The sequence below is a fragment of the Strigops habroptila genome, chromosome Z, assembly GCF_004027225.2.
Source record: "Strigops habroptila isolate Jane chromosome Z, bStrHab1.2.pri, whole genome shotgun sequence".
Lineage (NCBI taxonomy): Eukaryota > Metazoa > Chordata > Aves > Psittaciformes > Psittacidae > Strigops > Strigops habroptila.
The window spans coordinates 71,649,250-71,656,884 of record NC_044302.2 but is presented as its reverse complement, the minus strand read 5'-3'; positions in this window follow the sequence as shown (position 1 = coordinate 71,656,884).

Genomic DNA, 7,635 nt, shown 5'->3' with positions numbered 1-7,635 from the left:
CCCACTACTGACCACTGAGGAACACCTTCGTCACTGGGCTCCATAGGGACATCCAGCCTTTGACCACAACTCGGAGTGTGACCATCCAGGCAATTCCTTATCCAATGCATGGCCCATCCATCTTATCCGTGCCTCTCCAGTTTAGAGTCAAGGATGTTGTGTGAGACAGTGTCAAAGGCTTTGCATAATTCCAGGTAGGTGAAATCAGTCACTTTTCCCTTATTCAGCAACACCGTGGCCCCATCACAGAAGGCCACCAAATTTCTCAAGCACAATTTGCCCTTAGTGAAGCCATGTTGGCTGTCACCAGTCACCCCCTTATGGTCCATGTGCCTTAGCATAGTTTCCAAGAGAATCTGCTCCATGATCTCGCTGGGCACCAAGGTAAGACTGACTGGCCTGTAGTTCCCTGGGTTTTCTTTTTTTTCCCTTTTTAAAAATGGGGGTTATATTTCTTCTTTCTCAGTCAGCAGGAACTTCACTTAACAGACGTGACTTCTTAAGTATGATGGATAATGGCTTGAAAATTTCATCTGCTAGTTCCATCAGGACCCGCGGTTGCATCTTGTCAGGTCCCATGGACTTGTGCACCTCCAGGTTCCTTAGATGATCTTGAACCTAATCTTCTCTTACAGCAGGTGGTTCTCCCTTCTCCCAGTCCCTGCCTTTGCCTTCTGTGACTGGGGCAGTGTGACTGAAGCTCTTACTGGTGAAGACCGACCTTCCTAAAATTCATACAACCTGTTGTGCTGCCAGATCACAGGTCTACAATGTGGCTGAGACTGGTCAGTGGCTGTGGAGATCACCCAGTTCCACCTTTGCTCAGAGCAAGAACATTGCAAAGGGCCATGTCCCAGTGAGTTTGAATGTGTCCATAGACAGAGACTCCACAACTTCTCTGGGCAACCTAGGCCAGTGTTTGATCACCTGCAGTAAAAATTATCTTGTTAAGCAGAATTTCAGTTATTTCAGCCTATGCCTGTTGGCTCTTGTCTTGCTGGCAGGCACCACAGAGAAGAGTATGACTCTACATTCATCAGGTTTTATATACATCCTCCAGAGTCTATTTTTCTCCAGGCTAAACACACCAAGGTCTCTCCCAATCTAGTGTAAGAAAACTACCTTTATTTAGCTTAATAAAAAAAAAACCAAAACCCAAAACCAAACCTATATCTACTTTTGCTGTAAATCATCTCAGTGTTGCTTGTTTCATTTGCCTACTAATAGCTTATCTACTCTCAGATGTTTCCAGGTATTCCAATTAAGTTAATTATCTAAGTTCTGTCTCCTTCTAAAGAAAGGCAGCATATTTACCTTTTCTTAGTCTTCTCATTCATTCCCTAGGAGATCTCAGAGTGACTTTCTGGTTATTCAATCAGTTTAATGGACCTTTTTTAGTGTTCTAGGGTTAAACCTGTCTTCTCGAAGTTATTTCCAAGTATCTGAGTGTTTTAAATATTCTCTTATATGGTCCTTTCCTGCTACTGGTTGAGATCTTCTCTTTTGTTGCTTGATTAATGGGAATAATGGGATTAGTAATAAATATGTGGTTTTAATTACTATTGAGTTCCATTATTTTGGAATATGAGGTTAGTAGAGCCATGTTCTACCAAAACTGAATACTTAATGAAAATGGCGTGCATTAATAGCAACAATTACTGCTAATGATAGTACTCTCTGACACATTTTTTCCACTTCTCCTTAGAAAGAAAAGAAAGGATGAGAGCACTTGGGCAGTACAGAAATGAGACCGTTGACTAATTGAGACCAATTCATCTCTGAATGCTCTGCTGGTGCGATGATTTAGCATAGTTACGCTTAGTCGCATTCTTTTGTTCTTTTCTGTAATGAATTTTAAAGGGACCTGATTAAGCCAAAGGGGAAGTAAAAAAAAAAAAAATCTTTTCAAACCAGAAAAGCACAAAACACATGAAAAAAAATCTAAATGGATGATAAATCATTTTCAAGTCCTCTGTGAGGAGTTTCTTGCTAGGAAAAGACTCTAAGCATCTCTCCTGAAAAAAGAATTCACTGACACTTGAAACTGCCTTCCTATCTCATAACAGTAGATCACAAAGGTAGATACAAGAGCGGCCTTGCTAAATGTCAGAAGCAGAAAGGAGGGATTCTGTATATCATCACAGGACTTTGCCCCAGCAACACAGAAAGGAATACTGAAGGTTTATTTTTAACAATTTGATAGAATTTCAAATACATAACAAAAAAGTAGTTAATGACTTGCAGAAATTATTTCTCTTCTGCTCATTATCAGCTGAGTCTTTGTTTGACAAAGGTTCTGTATGCAAGAAAGATGAATGAGTTATCTTAGTACAGGCTGGTAAAGCAGGCTTCAGAAACCACAACTTAATTTCTGCATCTCGTTACTCTAATGTGTAGTGCAAACAATAACAGCACTTGGATTTGTTCCAGGCTTGTAGGGTCTTCTCAGGACTTTTCCATATTTTGTGCCTGAAGAAGATACAAGTTCTTTACATCCTGAAGAGTGAGGGGAAAAAAAAAAAAAAGGAAAAAATAAGGAAACCTCTCTTTATTCACTTTAAGAATATAATCTAGCCCTTTTTTCATAAAAGAGAATACTTTTGATCTGCTGAGTGTTACTTCTCAGATGGCTTATACAATAAGCAAATATGACTAGCAACTGAAAAATAATTTCCATCCTTTTATCTTCTCTTGCTGAACAGAAGTGTGAATGCAGGGTTAACATGCATTTAGATCCACCTTTTAGTTAGAATGCAGCATGATGAAATTTTTGATTGCGCTTACTTTCCAAAGTGAACTCTTTTTCTAGACTGGTAACCTCCTTATTCCCATCTACCATTCCTTCTTGCACCTGCCCATGGAGTTCAGGTTCCTCCTTCTCTGTTTAGGTGCCTCAAAGTACAAACTGCATTTTCTGAGTGCTTGCTCACTCAAAAAGTTTGTAATAGGGCAGACAGGTAGATATAAACAAAAGGACAACAACCCCCATGCCACAACTGATTGTGTAGGAATAAAATATTTGGCAACCCACAAAGTGAAACTTTTCATACAATATTTGCTTTCCTTGAAAATTTTTACTTAAAAAAAAAAATCCTTTGGTTTATTTGGTGAGGTTCATTTTGACAAAAGTGAAATTTTCTTCTTTTTTTTTTTAAAAAAAACTTAATTTGTAATAGAATCATAGAATAATAGAATCAATTAGGTTGGAAAAGACCTTTAAGATCATCAGTTCCAACCAGAGCCTCAGGACTGCCAAGTCCATCACTAAACCATATCACTGAGGGCCTCATCTACACTGTTTTTGAGCACTTCCGGGGGTGATAATTCTACCACTTCTCTGGGCAGCCTGTTCCAATACCTGATCACCCTCTCTGACAAGAAATATTTGCTAACATCCAATCTAAACCTCCCCTGGCACTGCTTGAGACCATTACTTCTTGTTCTATTGCTTGTTACTTGAGAGAAAAGACTGACCCCCACCTCACTACAGCCTCCTTTCAGGTAGTGGTAGAGAGCAGTAAGATCTCCCCTGAGCCTTCTCTTCTCCAGATCAAACAACCCCAGATCCCTCATCACATTTGTTATTTCTCATCACACTTGTGCTCCAGACCCTTCACCAGCTTTGTTTCCCTTCTCTGGACCCACTCCAGCACCTCAATGTCTTTCCTGTAGTGAGGGGCCCAGAACTGACCATAGTATTTGAGGTGCAGCCTCACCAGTGCCAAGTACAGGGGGATGATCACTGCCCTGGCCCTGCTGGCCACACTATTGCTCATACAAGCCAGGATGCTGTTGGCCTTCTTGGCTGCCTGGGCACAAGCTGAATCATCTTCAGTGGCTGTCAGCCAGCAACCCCCAGGTCCTTTTCCACCTAGCAGCCACTCTTCCCCAAGCCTGGAGTGTTGCAGGGGGTTGTTGTGGCCCAGGTGCAGGACCCAGCACTTTGCCTTGTTGAACCTCATACCATTGGCCACAGCCCATCAATCCAGCTTGTCCAGATTCCTCTGCAGAGCTTTCCTGCCTTCAGCAGATCAACATTCCCACCCAACTTGGTGTTGTCTGCAAATTTACTGAGGGTGCACTCAATCCCTTCATCCAGATCATCAGTGAAGATATTAAACAACACTGGCCCTGACACCGAGCCCTGAGGGACTCCACTAGCGACCAGTTACCAACTAAATGCGATACCATTCACCACCACTCTTTGGGCTCAGCCATCCAGCCACTTTTTTACCCAGTGAAGAATCCTCCTATCCTGGCCATGAGCAGTCAGTTTCTCCAGGAGAACGCTGCTGGAGACAGTGCCAAATGCTTTACTTAAATCCAAATACAGAATGTCCACAACCTTTCCCTCATCAATCAGGCAAGTCACCTTATTATAGAAGGAGATCAGGTTGTTCAAGCAGGACCTGCCCTTCATGAAGCCATGCCGACTGGGCCTGATCCCTCAGTTTTCCCACATGTGCTTTATGATCTCAGGATCATCTGCTCCATGATCTTCCCTGGCACTGAGGTCATGCTGACAGGCCTGTAGTTCCCAAGGTCTTTCTTCCTGCCCTTTTTGTAGAGAGGCATCACACTGGCCAACCTCCAATCCTCTGGGACCTGCCCGCTAGACCAGGACTGCTGATAGATGATGAGAATGGCTTAGCGAGCTCCTCTGCCAGCTCCTTCAGAACCCTTGGGTGTAACCCATCCGGCCCCATAGACTGTGTACATCTATTTGGAGTAGGAGGTTACTAACCATTCTTCCTGAATTATGGGGATTTCAATCAGTTCCCCATAATGTTTTGTGGAACAAGCCTAACCATTCCTATCCCATCTCAAATGTCACCTATGCACTATGTTGCACTTTCTTAAATATTAAACATGTTTTTCTTATTGGGATCTCAGAGCCTTTCCATCAGTTGTATGCTGTGTAATAATTGTAACTCTTGAAAGTTATGTTTGCTCTTTCAAAGTATGATTTACCATGGATAAATATGAAGGGTAAATGCAATCTTACATCTGAGGACTTCAGACTCTGCAGACATGGGACACAGTATCATTTACACCTTTTGTATGTATACAGGTAATTGAAGTAATCTCACAATGACATCACAATGGCACAGGAGTACTGATGCATACAAACTGAAGGTCAAATGAATACAGAAAGAACAGATTGTAATAAACAATCTATTTGAAACAAGATTAATGTTTTAAATCATTCTTTACTATAGGAATGGTCACCTACTATAAATTATACAAAGTGATTAGCCTGAAAATGGTTCAAAATAACTACTTGTCATGGACTTACTTTCCTGAATTGTAGAATTTATTGATAAAGTATGATGTCTTAATTCTGACTGTTACATGGCATTTACCAGTCACTCATCAGAATGGTTTTAACCCACAGAGTGAGGCACTAAAGAGAGTAAGATAGGGTAGCTCAAGATAAAGATATGGGATTAAAAGCCCAGATCTCCTAGGAAGTGATCTCTCACCTTTGTATTGAAAGTCTCAAAAAGAAATAAAATGTAAGTGCAAAGTATATTTCTAGTGCTGAAATGCTTTATCATGTTGTACTTCTAACTTGCTTTCAAGGACATCGATGTCAGATGGAATGATCCCTGTGTTAATGAAGGCTTGGTTTAGCAGTGTCACAGCTCACCTGAGCAAAGAATAAGCTGGAAGGAGTTACAGAACTGTAAAGTATTAATCATACTGTCAGAAAACTATTATTTCTAGTTTTGAAACCCATGTCTCTGTCTCAGTTTTTTACTTCTGTCATCTCCAGGCAATCCCAAATTATTTGCAGAAAGCTGTGGATTGTTTCTGGTATAGCAATAAAATGCATAGAATTCCTAGTAAGAGACTGACATACTATTCTGTTGTTTTAATAGGCTACCTGTGTTAATTTAGAGCTGGAGTAGTAGTGGTTCCTGCACCATGTTTTGTGCTGAAATTCAAGGCTACAGTGTTTGATCAAATAATTGTGTAAGCCTTTTATGTAAACAGTATTGGCTTCTATCTTGGGACTATGGATAGTTTAAGAGTATCTGCATCTTACAGCTGTGGGAGTCAGTGAACTAGAAATTTTATCATGGCATGAGAGTTTAGTCCTTAAAGTGCTGATCAGGTAGTTTTGTGTCTGTGTTGTGTATCTGTCTGTCTGTCTCTGTCTAGGGAGGTTTCCTCCCGCAGACTTGCAGGGATTCCTGGTTTTGATCAAATATCTACTTGGCAGACTAACACTAAATAAGTAGGTAATAAATAAATAATAAAAGAAATATGTTATTTTAAGACAGTGGTGATTAGGTTTCTCAGTGAGTAAACTAGGAATTTCATTATATTCCATTAATCCCACTTAAAATCTGAGCTCTAGGATACATGTTAGGACTGAGCAACCACTGTATCTGTTAAGATGCAAAAATGCCCTCTGAAGTGAGACATGAAGTTATTTTAAAGCAGCAAACTTATTTGCCTAGGAACAGATCCAGGAGCATCTTTCCATTTGATTATCGTGACGCTACAGTTGAGTAAACCACATAATAATAATAATAAAAATAATAACAATGAGAATGTTTGAAAGCTAATCCCAAAGCAATCTTAAAACAAATCTCAAGGAAACTGAATACTAACTGTCGGCTTTCTCAGTAGTGAAAATTAGCAGTGACCTTTGGAGAACGTCGTTGAAGCTAGTGGAATTCTATGGTTGGAATTGGGGTATAGTAAAGTGAAAGCTGTGAACTGACAGCAATAGTGCCTTGGGAAAGCAGACTATAGAAGGAATTCTTCATTGGAAAAAGATGAATAACGTCCCAGGTGGTGTTACAGAGGCTCACTGAAACCAAGGATTATGGTTTTCCTCTAGTGATTTGAATATTCTTTCTACCAAAAATAAAATTTTAAGAACCCCAGAAGTTAGAACACTGGTGGTTCAGTTCTCTTCTGTCCACATTAAGACTACCATTTGATTGCCCTTGTTGGCTAGGAATATAGTAAGGATTATGATTTAGATAAACTGAAGCTATGGAAATATAATAAGAGCATACAAAAAGGCAACTCCGAGCTACATTTAAGAACATGATTATTGGGGTTTTTTTCAAAGATAAGCTGAGGAACAGAGTTTTCTAGGGTGTTACTGAGGTCACCCTAAACCAACAACGAAGATTAGAACTTCATAAACAAGGATCTGTAAAAAGCCAATAAAACCACATTTCAGACAAGGCCAAAAGTGAGCTCAGACTAGTGAGGGTTTAGTATTTATTTCAGTGAAAAGTTAACAGGGCCACTAAACTCAGTTTAAGGTTGAGTAAACTAAAAGTTGTAATTGAGCAGTGAGAAGGACATAGAAAAAGAGATAAAAATATTAAGACATTTGACATTGGGCATCTTGGTAATACGGTGATAAAATTCCTTGGACTGATAGTGAATGTTCAATGATGAATTAAAACCAGGAAAAAAGTGTGGGTAAACCATTTTTAGAATTCTCACTGAAAAGAAGAAGATATTTAAATGCATCTAGAGTCTTGTGGAAATTTAGAGTTAGGGTTCAGTTAGGGTTTAAGTTGGTTACATTAGAAAATTAAAGTATGAGTGTAAGAAGGTCTTTGTAAAGATTACCCAAGAGAACATAGGATTTTAGTCGTTAGT